At 44.4% G+C, this 19,710-nt stretch overlaps 1 long non-coding RNA gene across 3 annotated transcripts in view; it reads left to right on the top strand.

The window, feature by feature from the left end:
- Nucleotides 1-3,652: 3,652 nt before the first annotated feature.
- Nucleotides 3,653-19,710, top strand: part of LOC147343401 (uncharacterized) — a 37,092-nt gene continuing 21,034 nt past the window's right edge. Inside the window, exon 1 of one of the 3 annotated variants that reach the window (XR_015156480.1) lies at nt 3,653-3,836. This is a non-coding gene — a long non-coding RNA (uncharacterized LOC147343401). The remainder of the gene's footprint in view (nt 3,837-19,710) is intronic. The other 2 variants (XR_015156481.1, XR_015156479.1) reach the window with 2 other exon arrangements.

Genomic DNA, 19,710 nt, shown 5'->3' with positions numbered 1-19,710 from the left:
GACCTCTAGGCTAGAATCCTGAAAGATGAAATCCGGAAGGCTGGCTCCATCTCTGCAGGATGGGCACTCAGGAAAACTGCGATGGGAAATGAAAAGCATGCAGCAGAAGGAAAACTTTGACCAGGGTCGTCCAAACCTCGCTGGTTCCAGCCCCAGCCCTGACACTGGGTTCTCCCAGAGGCAGGGCAGCCCCTTCAGATTTCAAGTTGCTTTTCAGAAGCTGCAAGAAAAAAAAAAAGCTACAAGAAAGAAACCAAGGTGAATGGCTTTGTTCAAGTTGCACCCTTTGGAAGGCAACTTCTCCATTATGAGCAGGATGTGTTCTTTTGAGTCCTTTGTCTCTAACTCCCAGGCTTGGAAGCACTTCTGCTTTGATAGAAATAGGTTATGATGAGGATTTCTCCTACTTTGGTAGAAGAGGATAATCTCTCTGGTGATGGCTCTGTCTTCCAGAACCTGGTTTTTTCCAAAACCTTCCAAAACCAGATTGTGGTGACCCCTTGGTTGTGCTGGTCAACTTTCTGACCACAGCTAACTTCACTGACTTCAGATGTAACCTATCAATTGGGCTGATCACCGGTCCCCTCCTTTCCCTGGATAAAACCTCTAAACATCCTGAACATTACCTGTGGCTTGCTTTCTGTGTGCCCCTTGAGGTACGTCTTTGCAGTTTCAGTTACCAGCCTTGGGCCTGTGGCTGCCTTGACAGCTGGTGCACAGGAGGTATTTGTTTGTTGGGGTCAGTGTTACAGTGAAACCGGGCATAAGAAAATACACTCAGACAAGTGCTGAGCAGTTTGACTCTTCAAGCCCTTGTTGAGTCTGTGCCCCTTATGAGCAGAAAGTAACTAAACCATCCTCTTCCCCTCTTTCCCAGATTGAGGCACGATCACAAGATGGGGGAGGCACTGAACCCAGAACCTGTGGGCTAAACCTGTTCTCCCCGCTGTCCCTAGTCAAGGTTGTGAAGGCTTACATGTCCTCCCAGCAGTGCAGGGCCTTATTGATAAGCATTTATCTGAGGTGTCTTCTAGGAGCTTGGAGGCAGCTCTGTTGAGTTTGGACTGAGCTGGTTGAGATGGGATAGGACCACCACCCCCACCCCTGGATCTGCATGTGTACTGGTGACCTTGTGAATGTGCAGAGGCCTGGAGCCTAGTCACGCCTGTGCTCAAGGACAGTTAGGCACCTCTTTTATCACGGTGCCCACGCGGCCCTGTTTACTCTCCTATCAGTGCCCCAGTCCGGCACCTTCTGGGAGGCAGACCTGAGATTTGTTCTCCAGTCTCCACACTTGGCTGCCTCACAAAAAAAGCCCTCTTTGCTGGCGACCTTGGCATCTCAGCGTCTTGGCTGGCTGTGCACCGGGCAGAATGAACCTGGCCACTAACAGTGACAGCACTGGTGACATTTTGTCTAGGAGGGCTCCTGCATGCTCCATCCCTGGAAAGCCCCTGACGGGCAACCCAGTGCCGCTGGGTCAGCGTCCTCAGATGCCGGGCCTTCCCACTCGGTCCTGAAGACCATGTAACTCGTCATCAGAAGTGGTTAGTCTTCCAGTTCAGAACTCGGAGGCAGGGCCATCTTACCTCCTGGCTGGAGCGCTTTCTGGGGCAGAAGGTCAGCGAGTTCCAGGGCAACAGGACTTCTGTGTGACCAGGATCCAGGGGGTGCGGATAGGCGTCAGTAGTGCTTTTCCAGACCCAGCTCTCTAGAGACGGGTCTTTAGAGACCGTCCCTCTAGAGACGGTGGACTCTGAACTTGAAGGACAAGGGCCGAGTCCCCTGACCGCTGTGGGAAATGCCATCATTTGAGGGGACAGGGGGTCAAGGGTGGTCCTGCACTGAGGGTGGATGCTCCCCAGGGGACCCTGGGTCAGTGAGCAAACGTCTCTCCCTGGCAGCTGCTGCCCATGCAGGGGGTTTCCCGTGGACGCAGGCGCCCTCTGCTCTTTGTGATCAGTGATCTTACTGGAACGACTTGGAAAGCTCAGGTGCTGGTTAGCATTTTTTAGCAGTGAAGTATTAACAGTGTGTGCACCGTTCAGACATAAGTCTGTACACATAACAGGCTGAAGCGTGGTGTTAGCAAGCTTTATATGCACGGGACACCTACCAGTTCACATGACTCACATTGTGTGATCGAGTCCTGGAGATAGATGTAAACCCGGGTTCTCTCCCAGGTCTACGTGTGACTTGCCTCAGGAGGAGCCTGTGGAGTTCTGGGAGCAGGACTGGGGGTACGGGAATGCTGTGGGCCCCTCTGCACTGTGGAGAAGGGACAGTCTGACCAGTGTGTCATTGACAGGTGTCCTGGAGCAGAGGAGGGCCACAGTCTCTTCTGGACCAGACTCTAGTCGGGCTCCTCTAAGTGGTTCCCATCGAGGTCCTGACTCCTCAGGCTTCGAGGTCTGTCTCTTCTTTGTCCCATTTTAGCAAGATTCCTGTTGAGTCAGATTAGCCGGAGCTCCCCAGGCTCAGCGTATGACTGGACTGCTCATCCCCTTTCCCCAGATAATGAAGTCTGAGCCCCTGCCTGCCCTCAGCACAAATCCTGTACGTCGTTCAGTGGGGTCATTCTGCCATGGTCTGAGTGTGTATCCCCCCAAAACTCAGGCTGAATCCAAGTGCCCGGGGTGGTGGTATGGCCTTTGGGGGGTGACGAGGTCATGAGGGTGGAGCCCCCATGAATGGGGTCAGAGTGCCCCCAGCCCTTCTGCCACTTGAGGACACGGGGAGAAGGCACCTTGTGTGAACTGTGGAGGGGCCTCACCAGACATGTCATCTGCTGCTTGTTGATCCTGAACGTCCGTCCTGCAGGCTCTGAGGACTCAGCTCGTGGTCCTGCTGTGACAGGAGCTCAGCAGATGGCCCCGCCCCTGCCATTCCCTCTCACCAGCTTCCTGCTGTGGCTCCACCTGCTCCTGAGGGTCGCCTCCAGAGGGGGAGGTGAGCCTGACCTTGCCCCCATGGGGAAGTCCACGGCAGGAATGAATCCCTCTTACCTGGCTCTCCTCCTGTCCTGTCAAGTGTTGGGGGTAGACAGGGTCCGAGGATGGGGGGCTGCTGCGTGCGTCCTGGCGGGCGGCTTCTCACATGTTTGTGAAGTCACTTCACAGAGGAGAGTGTGGGGCCACGATTTGCTGGACTGGAGCCAGGCTTGTCTCAGTTTTCACTTGTAACCATTAAAATATAGTAAACCCGTTACATATTGACAAAACACTTCTTGCCTTAAGAGAACTGCTTTCCAAAACTAACCGTTCACTGATACATGTAAATTATTGTATATTTTTGCCAGTTTATCCTGAATTTCCAGTAGTGAGGAGAGCTCACACCCGTTCCAGCATCTGTCGGTCATACCAGACCAGGGCCTGGAGCCGTTTCCCTAAGTGAGGAGACAGGAGTGGGGGGATGGTGCTCCGGGGCCAGTGGGACCTGCCACTTCGCGAGCTGCGCGGGCAGTCCGGCCGGGCTGTGGGCACTGGGGCTCTGACCCTGAGAGCAGGGCCCCTGGGGGTCTTCAGCCGAGAACAGCCGTGTGGTGACTCAGGAACGGAGTGGTTCTGCCGTGTGGACCAGGCTGTGGTGGGGAGCCGGGGCGGAGGCGGAGGTGTGCATCCCGGCGCGTCCTGCAGGTGGAGCCCGCGGAACATGCTGGCGGGGTGGAGTCCAGGCCATCCCGGGAGGACTGACTCAAACACATGGGAGGGAAGCCGTGCCCTTCACGGAGGCTGAGGCGAGGCGGGTCGAGGCCGGTTCGGGGTGAAGTGGCACTCGATGCGTTTCGGACACCCTGGAAACACCTGGGGACAGCTGGCAGTACGGCTGGAGCAGAGGTAAAACCTGGGGGCCTGGAGGGGCCAGGCCTGGCTGAGACCCCCAGGGCAGGGTGGGCTCGCAAGATGAGGTTGTGTCCCAGACCCCCAAGGAGGAGCCTTGAGAAGGGGAAGCGACTGTGTGAGTGCTATGAAGGGTCAGACACGGGTGCCGCCGTGCCGGGGTGGGCTGCATGCCGTCGGGGAGATGGGGTGGGGGCTGCCGGGGACACGGGGATGCGGGTACAGGAGGCCCTTTCAGGGTTCTCTGTGAAGAGGAAAAGTGGCTGCCGAAGGAGTGAGATCCAGGAGGTCTTAGTGTTGGGAGCCGTCACTGCACGTCCGTGGGCTGGCCGTCATCAAGCAGAACCACCGACCGGCAGGGAAGTGATCACGTGATGGCGGAGGAGGGCTGCGGAGAGGCCTGGACAAGCCCGGACACCGGTGGGGAGGCCGGGCCAGGCGCCCTGGGGCAGTTGGAGGGATGGACCGATGGTGAGAAGGTGTGGACCTTCTCTTCTGTGTAGAGTCCTTGTGGCCTCGGGAAAGGCTGGGGCCTGAGGGGCAGCACAGAGGGCAGAGCCGCGGGAGCCCGTGCTCAGAGCCTCTCAGGAGGGCCCCGTGGTTGGTGGCTGAGCGTTCAGCACGAGGCTGGTTGGGAAGTGCATGGACTCTTACTGTGACTGCGGGCCTCGGGGTGCTCATGGCCCGGCCCTACTCCCATGCGGGCTCAGATCTCCCTAGCTGCCTCTCTTGTAAATACTGCTGCTGTGAACTGTGGGTTGCATGTTTCTTTTCCAGTCTGTGTTGTCGTTTTCTTTGTGTGTGTACCCAGGAGTGGGATTGCTCAATCTCTTGTTGGTTATATTTTTAATTTTTTCCACTACTGTGTTCTGCATAGTGGCTGCACCGATTTCCATTCCCACCAGCAGTGTAGGAGCATTCCCTTTAATCCACAGCATCCTCAGTGCTTCCTGTCTTTCTGAGGGTAGACAGTAAAGAATCTGCCTGCAGTGCGGGAGACCTGGGTCCAGTCCCTAGATGGGGAAGGTCCCCTGGAGAAGGGAACAGCTGCCCCACTCCAGTACTCTGGCCTGGAGAATTCCGAACGACAGAGGAACCTGGCAAGCTTTAGTCCATGGGTTCACAAAGAGTCAGGCACCACTGAATGACTAACACTTTTTACTTTTCATTCTGACAAGTACAAACTGAAACTTCACTGTGGTTTTGACTTGCATTTTCCTGATTAGCCAGTAATGTTGAGCATCGTTTCATGTGCCTCTTGGCGATCTGCATTTCCTGTTTGGAAGAAATGTCTGTTCTTACAAAACAGATGGGTTAGGGTTAGGGTTAACCCTGCTGCTGCTGCTAAGTCGCTTCAGTCGTGTCCGACTCTGTGCGACCCCATAGACGGCAGCCCACCAGGCTCCCCCTTCCTTGGGATTCTCCAGGCAAGAACACTGGAGTGGGTTGCCATTTCCTTCGCCAATGGATGAAAGTGAAAAGTGAAAGTGAAGTTGCTCAGTAGTGTCTGACTCTTAGCGACCCCATGGACTGCAGCCTACCCGGCTCCTCCGCCCATGGGATTTTCCAGGCAAGAGTACTGGAGTTGGGTGCCATTGCCTTCTCCGGGTTAACCCTAACCCATCACTATTAAGATAGCATTAATTTTTTGGAAATTAGTAAGACAATATTTTTGGAAAGTAACTGTTAAAAAATTAAACTGTTATTAAAATTTAAAATGAGACAGTTACTTTGCAAAAATATTGTCTACTAATTTCTAAAAAATTAATGCTATCTTAATGGTGATGGGTTTTCCAACATAATTTTAAAAGTTAGCAGATTTCAGAATAATTCCATGATGAATTTAGAGTCCTGGAATGATTCATTTTACACTCTTTTGATGAGTCATTATAATTGAGTTAAACTTCTTTGTTGAGAACATATATAACTGAATTTTAAGAGGTCTTTTTTTTTTAATGTGTCGGAATTTTCTTTCATTTTTCAGTGTGATTCCATTAACCTTGAGGTTGATCCTTTGGAAAATGAGCAAAATTATAATTGACATCCTCTATCTGTATTCAAACAGTCTGCAACCCCGATCCTCAGATCTTGCTCAGTTACCAAAGGGAAATTTGAAACTGAGTGAGAATGAGATTAAATATTGTTGCATTTCATCCTTTGAATGACATTTTTAGCTCTATGTGGGATAATATATGAAGGTTATTGATTAATTGAAAACAAACCTAATTGACCATTGAGACTTGGTAGAATTTGTCTTTTGTTGGTGAGCATTATTTGGGATGTAAACCCATGGACTAATTTTTACTGTTACTTCAGAATATGACTATAAAGTACTTAGAAAGATGAGTGTCACAAAAAAAATCAATGATTGCTAATTATTTCTGATAATTCTGTTATTTTAGTTACTAAAAAAAGCTTTCACTTTGGATCAAAAATCATTCATTCCTTTTCAAAAGCTCTTTTAATGTGTGTTTAGGTAATTGACTCCTAGGAACATGTTCTTTCTCACTCAGCCAAGACAGCTGGGTAGATAATAATATATAATAGATAGACAAATAATATCATGTGCAAGGAGATACGTTAATTAGGGTTATTCAAAGATAGAAGCATACCATTCCCTTTTCTCAAAGCCAGATCAAGGGATAAATCTGAGACAGATGTATTTAATGGTATGTGAAATTTTCTGTACCGGAATAATATATTAATTCAAGAAAATAAATATTTTCTTTGACCCAAATAGCACAATAAGCTGTCAAACATGTGAATAGAAAGATAATATGGATGGTTGATGATAGCACAGTTGGTAAAGAATCACCTGCAGTACAGGAGACCCAAGTTCAATTCCTGGGTTGAGAAGATCCGCTGGAGAAGGGATAGGCTACTCATTCCAGTATTCTTGGGCTTCCCTTGTGGCTCATCTGGTAAAGAATCCGCTTGCAATGCAGGAAACCTGGATTCGATCCGTGGGTTGGGAAGATCCCCTGGAAAAGGGAAAGGCTACCCATTCCAGTATTCTGGCCTAGAGAATTCCATAAACTGTAAAGTCCATGGGGTCACAAAGAGTCGGTCACGACTGAGCCACTTTCACTTTGGCTTTCATGGATGGTTAAGAGAATACACACAAAACAGGCTGTCAAGGTTGAAATCTTAGTTCGACTTCTGTAGTTATGTGACAGCAGGCAAGACTCTTAGTATTTCTGCCTGTACGTTTACTCATCTGAAAAATGGAGAAAACTGTCTACCTCATCAGGTTTGTGTGGAGAATGAGTTTTCACATAGCGGAATGCCCCAAAACATGGCTTGGCATGTAGAATACACAGTATATATGCTTTTATGTTATGTGTGCCACGCTGCTTTGTCTTAGTAGTCAAGACCTCTCAGGCACTTGTATGACATTTAAAAATTAATAAACAATATGTACATATGTTTAAGGAAGGAAATGGCAACCCACTCCGGTATTCTTGCCTAGAGAATCCTATGGACAGAGGAGCAACCCTATGAGTTGCTGTCCATAGGCTCGCACAGAGTCGAACACGACTGAAGCAACTTAGCATGCATGAATGCATTGGAGAAGGAAATGGAAACCCACTCCAGTGTTCTTGCCTGGAGAATCCCAGGGACAGAAGATCCTGGTGGGCTGCCGTCTATGGGGTCACACAGGGTCGGATACAACTGAAGCGACTTAGCAGCAGCAGCATGTATATATGTATATATATGTATGACTGAATCACTTTGCTGTATATATATTCTTTTTTAGATTCTTTTTCATTATCCCTCATTACAAGATATTGAGTATAGTTCCATGTGCTATACAGTAGGTTCTTGTTGATTATCTGTTTTATAGATAGTTGTGTATATATTTAATCTCAAATTCCTAATTTATGCCCTTTCTCCCCACTTTCCTAACCATAAGTTTGTTTTCTATGTCTGTGCTGCTATTTCTGTTTTGTAAAAATTCCATTTGTATCATTTTCTTGATTCCACTTATAATCAATATTATAAGGTATTTGTCTTTCTGTCTCACTTCACTTAGTATGATAATCTCTGGGTTTATCCATATTGTTGCAAATGGCTTTATTTCATTTTTTTTAATGTCTGGGTAATACTCATGTGTGTGTGTATACATACATATATATTACATCCTCCTCATTCAACTGTCAGTGGACATATAGGTTGCTTCTATGACTTGGCTGTTGTAATTAGTGCTGCAGAGAACCTCGGGGGGTTCATGTATTTTTTTCAAATTATAGTTTTCTGTGGATATATGCCCAGGAATGGAATTGCAGGATCATATGGTAGCTCTATTTTTAGTTTTTTAAGGAACCTCCATCCTGTTCTCCAGGTGGCTCAGTGGTAAAGAATCCACCAGCCAATGCAGGAGATGTGGTTTCAATTCCTGGGTCAGAAAGATCCCCTGGAGGAAGGCATGGCAACCCACTCCAGTATTCTTTCCTAGAGAATCCATGGACAGAGGAGCCTGGTGGGCTACAGTCCATGGGGTTGCAAAGAGCTGGACTTGACTGAGCGACTGAGCACACACACACACCTTCAGTAGATGCAGGATTATGCTACTCACTACCACCTTCAGGTCTTAGGTAAACATGTTTTATCCTGGATGTTGGCACCTTGTAAATAAACCATACCTTTTTGCGATCCTTCTGCATCAGCATGTATGATTCAGATTTAATTTTTCATTTTCAGATGCATTCACCAGCTCCCATGCACAGGGGATGCCAGATACTTGTTCTCCTGAATCTCAGCACCCAGGAGATGGGCTTGTGAGCAGAGCCAGCAAGGGTGCGCCCTCCTTGGGCACGAGGTTAGCATGAGTGATGCAGAGACTCGGGGCTGTGATGGGACTAGAGCCCTGGGGACAGCATCAAGAACTTCCTGGGGGTGGTGGTGGTTCCAGCTGCAGCAGGGCAGACCTGTCCAGTCTGGGGGCTGGGTGCAGCAGTAACCCCAGCCACCAGGGGTGGCGCTGTCCAGCCAGGAGAACCCAGTGCGGCTCAAAGGGCCCAGCTTCAGAGATTTGTTTTGAGAATGAAATGTCAGGATGTCTCAGCTGCTTGGAACAGTCCTGCCACGTAGCACAGGTTCTGCAGGACCCCCACTTACTAGAACATCTGCTGCATGATGCCTGGGTAGTTGTCTGGCCAGCTTTCCTCTTAAATCCCCAGTTCCTACAGTAGAACCTGGAACATAACAATTGCTCAGTACATATTTGAGAGATGAAAAAAATGGTGCTGTCTTTGTAGTGGTTCAACATCCGTTGGCTTCCATTAAGTTACCATGGCTCATTCTCCAGCTGTTTATAATTCTGTCCATCTCTTTGCTTATTCTGATAAATTTCTAGTCTGCTTAAATTAACGAAAGCTACTTTCTGTTATCTGCAAGCAAGACTATGTATTTTTGGCCATCATAGATCTCAGACTTCCAATTAATAAAATCCTGGATAATGGACCTGCCACAGGAGACATCATATCACGACACAGGGCAATATGAAAGGTCTTTTTTAATTAAACTCCTGACTTGATTCTGAAATTTTTATGCTGTCTGGAGCACCTAATTAATTTCAGCTATTTGCCCATGTTTTAATAACTTGAGGGGTAATACATGCACATGATACTAACTTAAAGGCGTAAGCAGATACAGAAATAAATATGAAGATGATGGACATAAAGGGCCACGCCTTGCCTTTTGCACTAGTTTTCCTCTTTATAATTAACAAGGTCTTCAGTTTTGCTTTTGTGTGTGCTTTAGCATCCTTCACATAATGTACTAGTATAGTGTGTGTGTGTGTATTTGTATTTATTTATTTGGCTGCACCGGGTCTTAGTTGCGGCGTGTGGGATCTAGTTCCCTGATGAGGAATGGAACCAGGGCCCCCAGCATGGGGTGTGTGGTGTCTTAGCCGCTGGGTGTCTTAGCCAGTGTACTATTAATATTTGTGACTGTTTCTTTGTTCTTATTTTCCTAAAATACGGGGATACTATTTACATTATTTATATTTGCCTTTTTTAACTTATCCATATATTTGTGAGTTTCTTCATTTGCACGTGAATGTAATTGTTTTCAGGTGTGCAGTATCCTATTAATTGGCTGTTGAAAAACATTTGGGCCATTTCTAGTAGTTCTCTGTAATGCCACCATGAAATCCTCTTTCTACAGAGATGCATCAGCAGAAGGCTAAATATAGAGGATAGATTCTAAGAAGTAGAAGCACTGCCCAACAGAACGTGTACCTTGTAGTGCTGCTCAGTCTTACCTAATGTCTCTCCAAAGTGGCGTCCCGATTTCCTTCCAGCTCATCTCAGGAGAGACCTGGACACTGTGTCCAATCTCCCCCCGCCATGCCCCCCACCTCCATCCTTGTCTCTCGCTGCCCCGCTTCTGCACATGATTACCACTGCTGCTGCCCTAGGAAATCAGATGCAGTGCGCAGCTATTTTCTCAGTTGTGCTTCTTAAGAATGAAGGTGAGTGTCTTTTCACGTTATAGACTGGAGCACTACTGAAAGAAATGCACATACTGTAGAATTCACCCTTTTAATGCATACATATACTTCAAGGCTTTTTCTTTTTTACTATTAAAAATGTGGGAGTTTGATGCTGCAGTGATCACCACAACCTATGTGAGAACACTGCTGTCACCCCTGAAATTGACAGGGCCTCTCAGCAGTCACTCCTCCTCCCCCTTATGCCAGACTCCAGTTTTCAACAACCACTACTCTGCTCTCTGTCTAGATTCGGCTGCTCTGGATATTGCCTGTAAATACAGTCATTCAATATGTGTTCCTTTGGTGAATGGCTTCTTGTATTTAGCATAATGTTTTCAAGATCTTTTCACTAGTTGATGGACATTTGGATAATTGGGAGGAACGCTGCGCTGATACAAACATTCATGTACAGATTTATGTGTGAACATAGTTTTTTAGTCCTTCCGCCTGTATGTGTTGGAGTGTAACTGCTGAACCTTGTGGTAGCCCCATGTTTCAACCACCCAGTGAATAACAACGGCCAGGCTGTCTTCTGCAGCAGCCTTACCATTGGTACTTCCCATCGACACAGTGCAAGCGCCCCAGTTCCTGCACATCTCTGCCTCCACTTGTTTCTTGTCATTTTGGTCTGAGGCACCCTAGTGGGTGTGAAGTGGTTTTGATTTGTTTCCCTAATGATTAATGATGTTGAGCATCTTTTCATTTGCTTGTTGGTCATTTTTATGTCTTTGGAGAAATATGTATTCAAACTAATTGCCAGTATTTTAGTTAGGTTATTTGCCTGCTAAACATGTACTATTTAGCCATGAGTGTTCACATATGTTGGATATAAGTCCCTGAGTAGACACATGGCTTGCACTTTCTCCCATTCTGATTGTGAGGGGGCAGGGGGGCAGGATTGCAGCTTCAATTTTCTTAGTATTTATTTATTTTTATATATTTGTTTGGCTGTGCTCGGTCTTAGTGTGTCATGTAGGATCTAGTTCCCTGACCAGGGATCAAACCTGGACCTTCACTGGAGCACAGAGTCTTAGCCATTGGACCACCACCAAAGTCCAAGGAGCTTTGATTTTAATGGAAAAACCAATTTAGTTTTGTTTCTTACATGAGTTTTGCATTGAGTTGCCTTTCAGACTAACTTTTTTTTTTTTTTTTTGATACTCAGTCGTGTCCGACTCTTTGTGACCCCATGGACTGTAGCCTACCAGGATCCTCAGTTCGTGGAATTTTCCAGGCAAGAGTACTACAGTGGGTTGCCATTACCTTCTTCAGGGGATCTTCCCAACCCAGAGATTGAACCCAGGTCTCCCACATTGAAGGCAGACGCTTTACCGTCTGAGCCACAAGGGAAGCCCGACTTGGTTGAAAAAGCAAGAGAGTTCCAGAAAAACATCTATTTCTGCTTTATTGACTATGCCAAAGCCTTTGACTGTGTGGGTCACAATAAACTGTGGAAAATTCTGAAAGAGATGGGAATACCAGACCACCTGACCTGCCTCTTGAGAAACCTATATGCAGGTCAGGAAGCAACAGTTAGAACTGGACATGGAACAGCAGACTGGTTCCAAACAGGAAAAGGAGTACATCAAGGCTGTATATCGTCACCCTGCTGACTTAACTTATATGCAGACCACATCATGAGAAACGCTGGTCTGGAAGAAGCACAGTCTAGAATCAAGATTGCCGGGAGAAATATCAATAACCTCAGATATGCAGATGACACCACCCTTATGGCAGAAAGTGAAGAGGAACTCAAAAGCCTCTTGATGAAAGTGAAAGTAGAGAGTGAAAAAGTTGGCTTAAAGCTCAACATTCAGAAAACTAAGATCATGGCATCTGGTCCCATGACTTCATGGGAAATAAATGGGGAAACAGTGGAAACAGTGTCAGACTTTATTTTGGGGGGCTCCAAAATCACTGCAGGTGGTGACTGCAGCCATGAAATTAAAAGACGCTTACTCCTTGGAAGGAAAGTTATGACCAACCTAGATAGCATAATAAAAAGCAGAGATATTACTTTGCCTACAAAGGTCCATCTAGTCAAGGCTATGGTTTTTCCTGTGGTCATGTATGGATGTGAGAGTTGGACTGTGAAGAAAGCTGAGCGCTGAAGAATTGATGCTTTTGAACTGTGGTGTTGGAGAAGACTCCTGAGAGTCCCTTGGACTGCAAGGAGATCAGCCAGTCCATTCTAAAGGAGATCAGTCCTGGATGTTCATTGGAAGGACTGATGCTGAAGCTGAAACTCCAATACTTTGGCCACTTCATGCGAAGAGCTGACTCATTGGAAAAGACCCTGATGCTGCAGGGATTGGGGGCAGGAGGAGAAGGGGACAACAGAAGATGAGGTGGCTGAATGGCATCACGGATTCGATGCACATGAGTTTGGGTAAACTCTGGGAGTTGGTGATGGACAGGGAGGCCTGGCATGCTGCAATTCATGGGGTCGCAAAGAGTCGGACATGACTGAGCAACTAAACTGAACTGAAAGAGAATCAGTTTTTATTTTTTTTCAGTTTATCTACTGACTGGAGACAGTTAAGAAATTGTTTATTTTTATCCATAAAAACAGTATAGCCATAACTTTGAAATGAATGGCTGTTATTGAAACATCAGTTACACTAAACTTTTCTCATTAGTTGAATGTGAGACTTTCTTGTGATTCAAATTATTTTGTGAGGCAAATTGTTTTTCCTGACAATAAGCTCATCATCACATGAGAAGAAAAATTAGTTGTTATAACAAGCTGTTCTTTTGCTAGATTATAAAGAAATGGAGCAGCGCAAAGAAAATTCTCAACAGCAAAATGATGGTTCCGGTCAGGCTCACTGGATCAGTAAACTCCGACATCCATAGAGTATAGTGTAGGGCTCGCTGGAGTGTCCTTAGATAGAATTACTAGAGCATGTGCCTCTGAGAAAGGAGAGCAGATAACCACAGGGTATGGCTCAGAGCAAGAGAAAACCTCACCATCATTAGTGCCGGCCTATTTTAGTTATCTCAAAATAATATAACCCCATTGAAAGCTCCATCTCAGCCATGGCTGACATTGTAATTTAAAGCTTCTTCTATGTACAAGTTCTTAATTTGGAAAGGTGGGTTTAGAGTATTTTATGATTAATTATCCCTTTTGGTCAAGTTGTTTGTTTTTCAAGTGTGATTATTACAGGTTGGTATGTATTTCCTTCGGAATCCCTCAGGATATTGATAAAGGATTTATGAAATGAGTATATCAGTGACAACCATCAGCAAATACTACACTCATATTCCTCTGAAAAACTGCTCGGTGTCAAATCGTACATAGTGGTACTCCTCTGTGTGCAATTAATACATTAGTAACATTCTGTAAGTAGAGTAGAAAGTAGCTGGTACTATTCAGGAGAAACATGGTGCTCATCATCTGATCTCCATGAGAGATGCCTCTTCTCATCTGTGTTAGCAGCAACCTGAGCAAAGACGTGTGTGAGAAGAGCTTTAGCACAACGCAGACCCTCATATTGACTCTCAATCTTCCCAGCAACCAGGAACAGACTGTCTACTGAGATTTCAGATGACGAAATAGGCTTGACAATGTTGTAATTCCTCGTAGATCACAAAACTAGCAAGTGGATGAGGTAAGCTTCACATCTACTGTTTTTTTCCCAAATATTTGTCTTGTCTAATTAGTACTTGAGAAAGACATAAAGAAGGCAGGTCGGCATATTTGTCCCTTCTGTCTATCTAGAACAAAATTCTGTCTCATATATACGTCATTAAGACCTTTCTACATCATTATGTAATCTTTGTTTTCTAATACTGAATTAAATACTGAATTAAACTGTCTTCTATTTAGTGTAACACATTGTATAAGATTGATGTAAGAAGCAATTCATATATGATAGATGTGTGAGATACCTAGGTTATTTCTAATTTCAACTATTAAAAATAATCCTGCTGTACACACACCTGAATATGCAAAAAATAATGATCACACTTTTCTGATTAAAAATTTTAGAGGTAGAATCATTGATAAAAGAATATTGTCAAATTGTACACATCTACTCACACACTCACCAAAAATGAACACTCAGGTGCCTTTTTCTAGTGCACCCCAAATCGCTTTTTAAAAACTTCAGCATTCTTAGCTGAAGATGATCTCCCTTTGTTGTTATAATACGTATTTTTCAAGTTAAGATCTTTTCATAGTTTATTTTTAATTATTTATAATTAATGATATTCTTAGGGTGATGTAGTTTGTTATTTGTTATTTTTTGAGTTTCCACTTTGCTTTTTTTCCTGTTTTTCAAAGTATCTCTTTGTAAATTGAAGATATTAATCCTGTGTCTGGCAGATTGATTGCATTTATACCAGCTGATATTTTCTCTTTTGCTTGCCAATGAAGGGGATTTTTTCCACCCAGTTGTAAAATCCATCAATCTCTCCCATTATTTTTGTTTCTGTTTCTTTTGAGTCATGTCCTTTCCGTCACACCCAACTCAGTCATCTGCAGACTAACCTGATATTTGATTTGAAAAATCACGTAAGTGCAGCGTATCTTGCCTTTCCAGCTTGAATTTCCCAGTCTTTTCCATGTACATCACCTTGAAAAGTAAACTCCCCTTTCAAGTCCGAATGATATTTGATACACGTGAAAAGGAAGAAAACGACAAGGGTTAATCATAACCTCTTTTATCATCATATAAATATTTCTCCTATTTAGACACTAATGGTTAATTCTTTAAAAAATTTGTCATTCTTCTGAGTTTCCCATTTATAGTTAAATTGAAAAATACAGATATGAACTTCAACTAACAAACCCTGTCTCATTTTGATCTCAAAAACGTAGTAAATTTTAAACTTTTATAGGTTGAGTATCCTTTGGAAGGGGGAACACACGTATTACCTCAGAGCCTACATTATGTAAAACTCACTGTGTCACAGCTGCTGTCTCCTGTGTATCACGTGAGGCCCTTTACGCTCGAGTTTGATGATGAATTAGTGCAGGAGCAAAGAGTTAACTTGCAAAGGAGACTGTGAAGGGGCGTCTGGGTGGTTAGCAGGGCCTGGGAAGAGTGTGGTCTCATTCTTACAATGGGGTGTGGTCTGCATCTAAGCTCTTCTGTCTGGCAGGAACAGCCTGTAGCTCCAGGCCAGTTTCTTTCTGGTCTCAGAGACGGCTTTCTTCCATCAGATGATGAAGGGTAACATGGCTGCGAGGTCAGGACAAGGGCCCTGAGTTTTCACGGTGCAGACAGGACCCAGGTTGTCTTTGAACAAATCCCCGTTGGTGCCCCCACCTCTATGCAGACATGACGATTAGAAAACCCTCCAGGAAGTATTCACATAACCATCCAGTCCCCGGTTGTTCTCAAAGTTGCTGAAGAAAATACCACTGGGCCTTTAATCTGAAAAGCTTTTACAAGTAAGTGGGCCTCCTCCTGTTTGTAAACACCTAGGAAAGGATCATGGGTTCTTCTTGCATCGTAGAAACGCTTATGGTCAGGAGGGTAGGCGTTTAGTCTGTTTATGTGGGATATGTTACAGAGAGGATAGTGTTTTCAATAACAGAGATTAATATTTTATTTTTAAAGTTTAGCTGCGGTCCTTCTTTTTTCCTAAAAATCACTTCTTATTGAAGTCCTCGTGAAGTATCATCTACTTCACCCAGTTCAACTTCATCCCACAGAAGGAACAAAAGTAATATACATTCAGTTATATTAACTTTTTAAGTTCAATATTTTTATTGTTTTTACTCACTTCTGAGGATGGGGGTATGTATTAAAAAAGAAAAAGAAACATAACCTAGGGGATTAAACTACTGTTCAAGAAATAAGCTACAAGAATATATTGTACAGCACAGGGACTATACCAAATATTTTACAATAATTTTAAATGGAGAATAATGTATAAAAATATTGAATCACTAAAAAATGTCTGGATAAAAACAGCTATGTTGAAAAGACATGGAGAGTGTACAAAATTCTTATTTAAAACATAAATATTTCTAAATCAATATAAAAGAGAGACCATAACAGTAGCCCCAAATATAACTACTTATACAGATGAACTGTGCTTATTAAAATGAAATGAATGGCATGATGGACAAAGGTCCTTGGAATGACTGCTGAATGGTTTTGTCCAGAATGTCTGGGTGTGTGTGTGGGGTTGGGGGAGGATGTGTTTGCAGCTATGGCTAATTCCGTACCCACAGGAGGAACCAAATAAATAAGTAAACAAAGAAATGAACAGATATTTAATAATAATAATAATGAACTTAGACATCATCTGTGCAGAGAGACAGGTTCAAGGGGAAGGCACACTGTTCATTTCAGGGACTCCAGCAGTTAATTCCCACTTCCTCCCATCAGAGAAGCAAACCTCTAACATCGCAGGAAGAGTGTCCACTGGCCAATCACACAGGATGGAAGGGAACCCCAAAGGCGAGAAGGGCCTGTGGATGGGAAGGACACAAGGATGGGAAGAACCCAAGGACAAGAAGGACCAACGGACAAGGAGTACCACATGAAGGGTTGACTCTGGGCTGCTGTCCGTCTCCACCATCAGCAGCTCTGTGTTCCTGGTATCCAGTTTAACCTATAAAACTCTGAACCCCACTTCAACAAACTATCAGTAGAGATAAGATAGATGTACTCAGGAGAGTTTTATGCTGATTAAATTACAGCGCCCCACAGGACACCGGGTCCTGGCTGGCACTCTGGAAGTGTGACTTCCATTTCCTCCTCTATACTTCTTCCCAATCAGACTATACATGACAGGTGGACTTCTGTCCACTGGGACTAAGTCTGAACAACCCTTTGATTAAACCTCTTTTCCAAACCCAAGTCTAATGCATCAAAGTCACACTGGAGAGCATACCTTTGGGGAAAAAAATCCAAACTCCATAAAGAGAAATATTATCCAAATGACCTGGGTGAGCCTAAGAAATCTGAATATTTTACAAAGTCTCAGTTTATTCTGATGCAGGACTAGATTTGAGCACCCGGTCTATCTCATTTATACATTCACAGGGTCAAGGTGACAAGCAATTTTGGGGATCCTGGATCATGAATTCATAAATAAGTATGTGTTAAAAATTTGTGAGTATGCATTATTTTTCTTTTCCTAAATCCAGAGTGTGTGCACCGTTTTGAGATGTTTTCCCAGTCAGGGATGCAGGAAAGTGAAATGTGATGGATGGGAAGAGTCCTGCATGATACTTTCCATATCCATTTCCAAGTATTTCCAGAATACTTTCTGGAGATGAACCATGTGTCTGTCTAGTCATCAGTGACGTGTGGGTGCCCCTCAGTTCAAATCAGTCACTCAGTCATGTCCGACTCTCTGCAAGCCCAAGACCAACATGCCAGGCTCCCCTGTCCATCTCCAACTCCCAGAGCTTGCTCAGAATCATGTCCATCAAGTCAATGATGCCATCCAACCATCTTATCCTCTGTCATCCTCTTCTCCTGCCTTCAGTCTTTCCCAGCATCAGGGTCTTTTCCAGTGAGTCAGTTCTTCGCATCAAGTGGCCAAAGGATTGGAGTTTCAGCTTCAGCATCAGTCCTTCCAATGAATATTCCGGACTAATTTCCTTTAGGATTGGCTGGTTTACAGTCCAAGGAACTCTCAGAGTCTTCTCCAACACCACAGTTCAAAAGCATCAATTCTTTGGTGCTCAGCTTTCTTTATAGTCCCAAGTCTCACATCCATACATGACTACTAGAAAAACCATAGCCTTGACTAGATGGACCATTGTTGGCAAAGTAATGTCTCTGCTTTATAATATGCTGTCTAGGTTGGTCATAGCTTTTCTTCCAAGGAGCAAGTGTGTTTGACTTTCATGACTGCAGTCACCATCTGCGATGATTTTGGAGCCCAAGAAAATAAGTCTGTCACTGTTGCCATTGTTTCCCCATCTATTTGCCATGAAGTGATGAGACCCGATGCCATGATCTTAGCTTTCTGAATGTTGAGTTTTAGGCCAGCTTTTTCTCTCTTCTCTTTCACGTTCACCAAGAGGCTCTTTAGTTCTTCACTTTCTGCCGTAAGGGTGGTGTGTCATCGTTGTGTCCGAGGTTATTGATGTTTCTCCTGGCAATCTTGATTCCAGCTCATTCTTCATCCAGCCCATCATTTTGCATGATGTACTTGACATATAAGTTAAATAAGAAGGGTGACATTATACAGCTTTGACGAACTCATTTCCCAATTGCGAACCAGTCTGCTGTTCCATGTCCCGTTCTAACTGTTGCTTCTTGACCTGCATATAGATTTCTCAGGAGGCAGGTCAGGTGTTCTGGTATTTCCATCTCTTGAAGAATTTTCCACAGTTTGTTGTGATCTACACAGTCAAAGGCTTTGGCATAATCAATAAAGCAGAAGTAGATGTTTTTCTGGAACTCTCTAGTTTTTTTGATGATCCAACAGATATTGGCAATTTATCTCTGATTCCTCTGCCTTTTCTAAATCCAGTTTGAACATCTGGAAGTTCATGGTTCATGTACTGTTGAAGCCTGGCTTGGAGAATTTTGAGCATTACTTTGCTAGCTTGTGAGATGAGTGCAATTGTGCAGTAGTTTGAACATTCTTTGGCATTGCCTTGCTTTGGGATTGGAATGAAATCTGACCTTTTCCACTCTTGTGGCCATTGCTAAGTTTTCCAAATTTGCTGGCATATTGTGTGCAGCATGTTAATAACATCATCTTTTAGGATTTGAAATAGCTCAACTGGAATTCCATCACCTCCACTAGCTTTGTTCGGAGTGATGCTTCCCAAGGCCAATCTGACTTCACATTCCAGGATGTCTGGTTCTAGGTGAGTGATCACACTATCATTGTTATCTCGGTCCTGAAGATCTTTTTTGTATAGTTTTTCTGTGTATTCTTGCCACCTCTTCTTAATATCTTTTGCTTCTGTGCCCCTCTGGGACCTTTATGTTCAGAACCAGGGCTGGGGCTTGTGAATAACTCAGAGTCTGAACAATTTAGGAGTTAGTCTATAGAAAAGGATACATTGTTATAAGAAGTGAGATAATTTTTAGAAAACAGAAGGCAGTACATTCAGTCTGAAGGTGATTCTGTGCCATGTGGGTTGAGAGCTGGGCTCCAGATTCTAATCACTGAGATTCTGACTGAAGAGCTCAAATCCTACTCCTGTTCTGTCACTTAGGAAGACTGCTTAGTTTTCCCGGGTGTTTCTCTTTTTCAACCAGTTAAAAAAAAAAAAAAAGTGTTTAATACGATTACTTAAGTCACAAGATTGATGCAAGAAGGAAAGGGACAATACATATAAAGCACTTAAAATAGTGTCTCTTGCTTACAAGTAACCAGAGCTGGCGCTTTTCTTTATCTCCCTTCCCATCCCACCTCTAGGTTGATACAGAGCCCTATTTG

This window comes from Bos grunniens, chromosome 27 (assembly GCF_055505025.1).
Source record: "Bos grunniens cultivar Pamir isolate PY7600 chromosome 27, Bosgru_T2T1.0, whole genome shotgun sequence".
NCBI lineage: Eukaryota > Metazoa > Chordata > Mammalia > Artiodactyla > Bovidae > Bos > Bos grunniens.
This window is presented reverse-complemented; position numbering and strand designations above follow the sequence as displayed.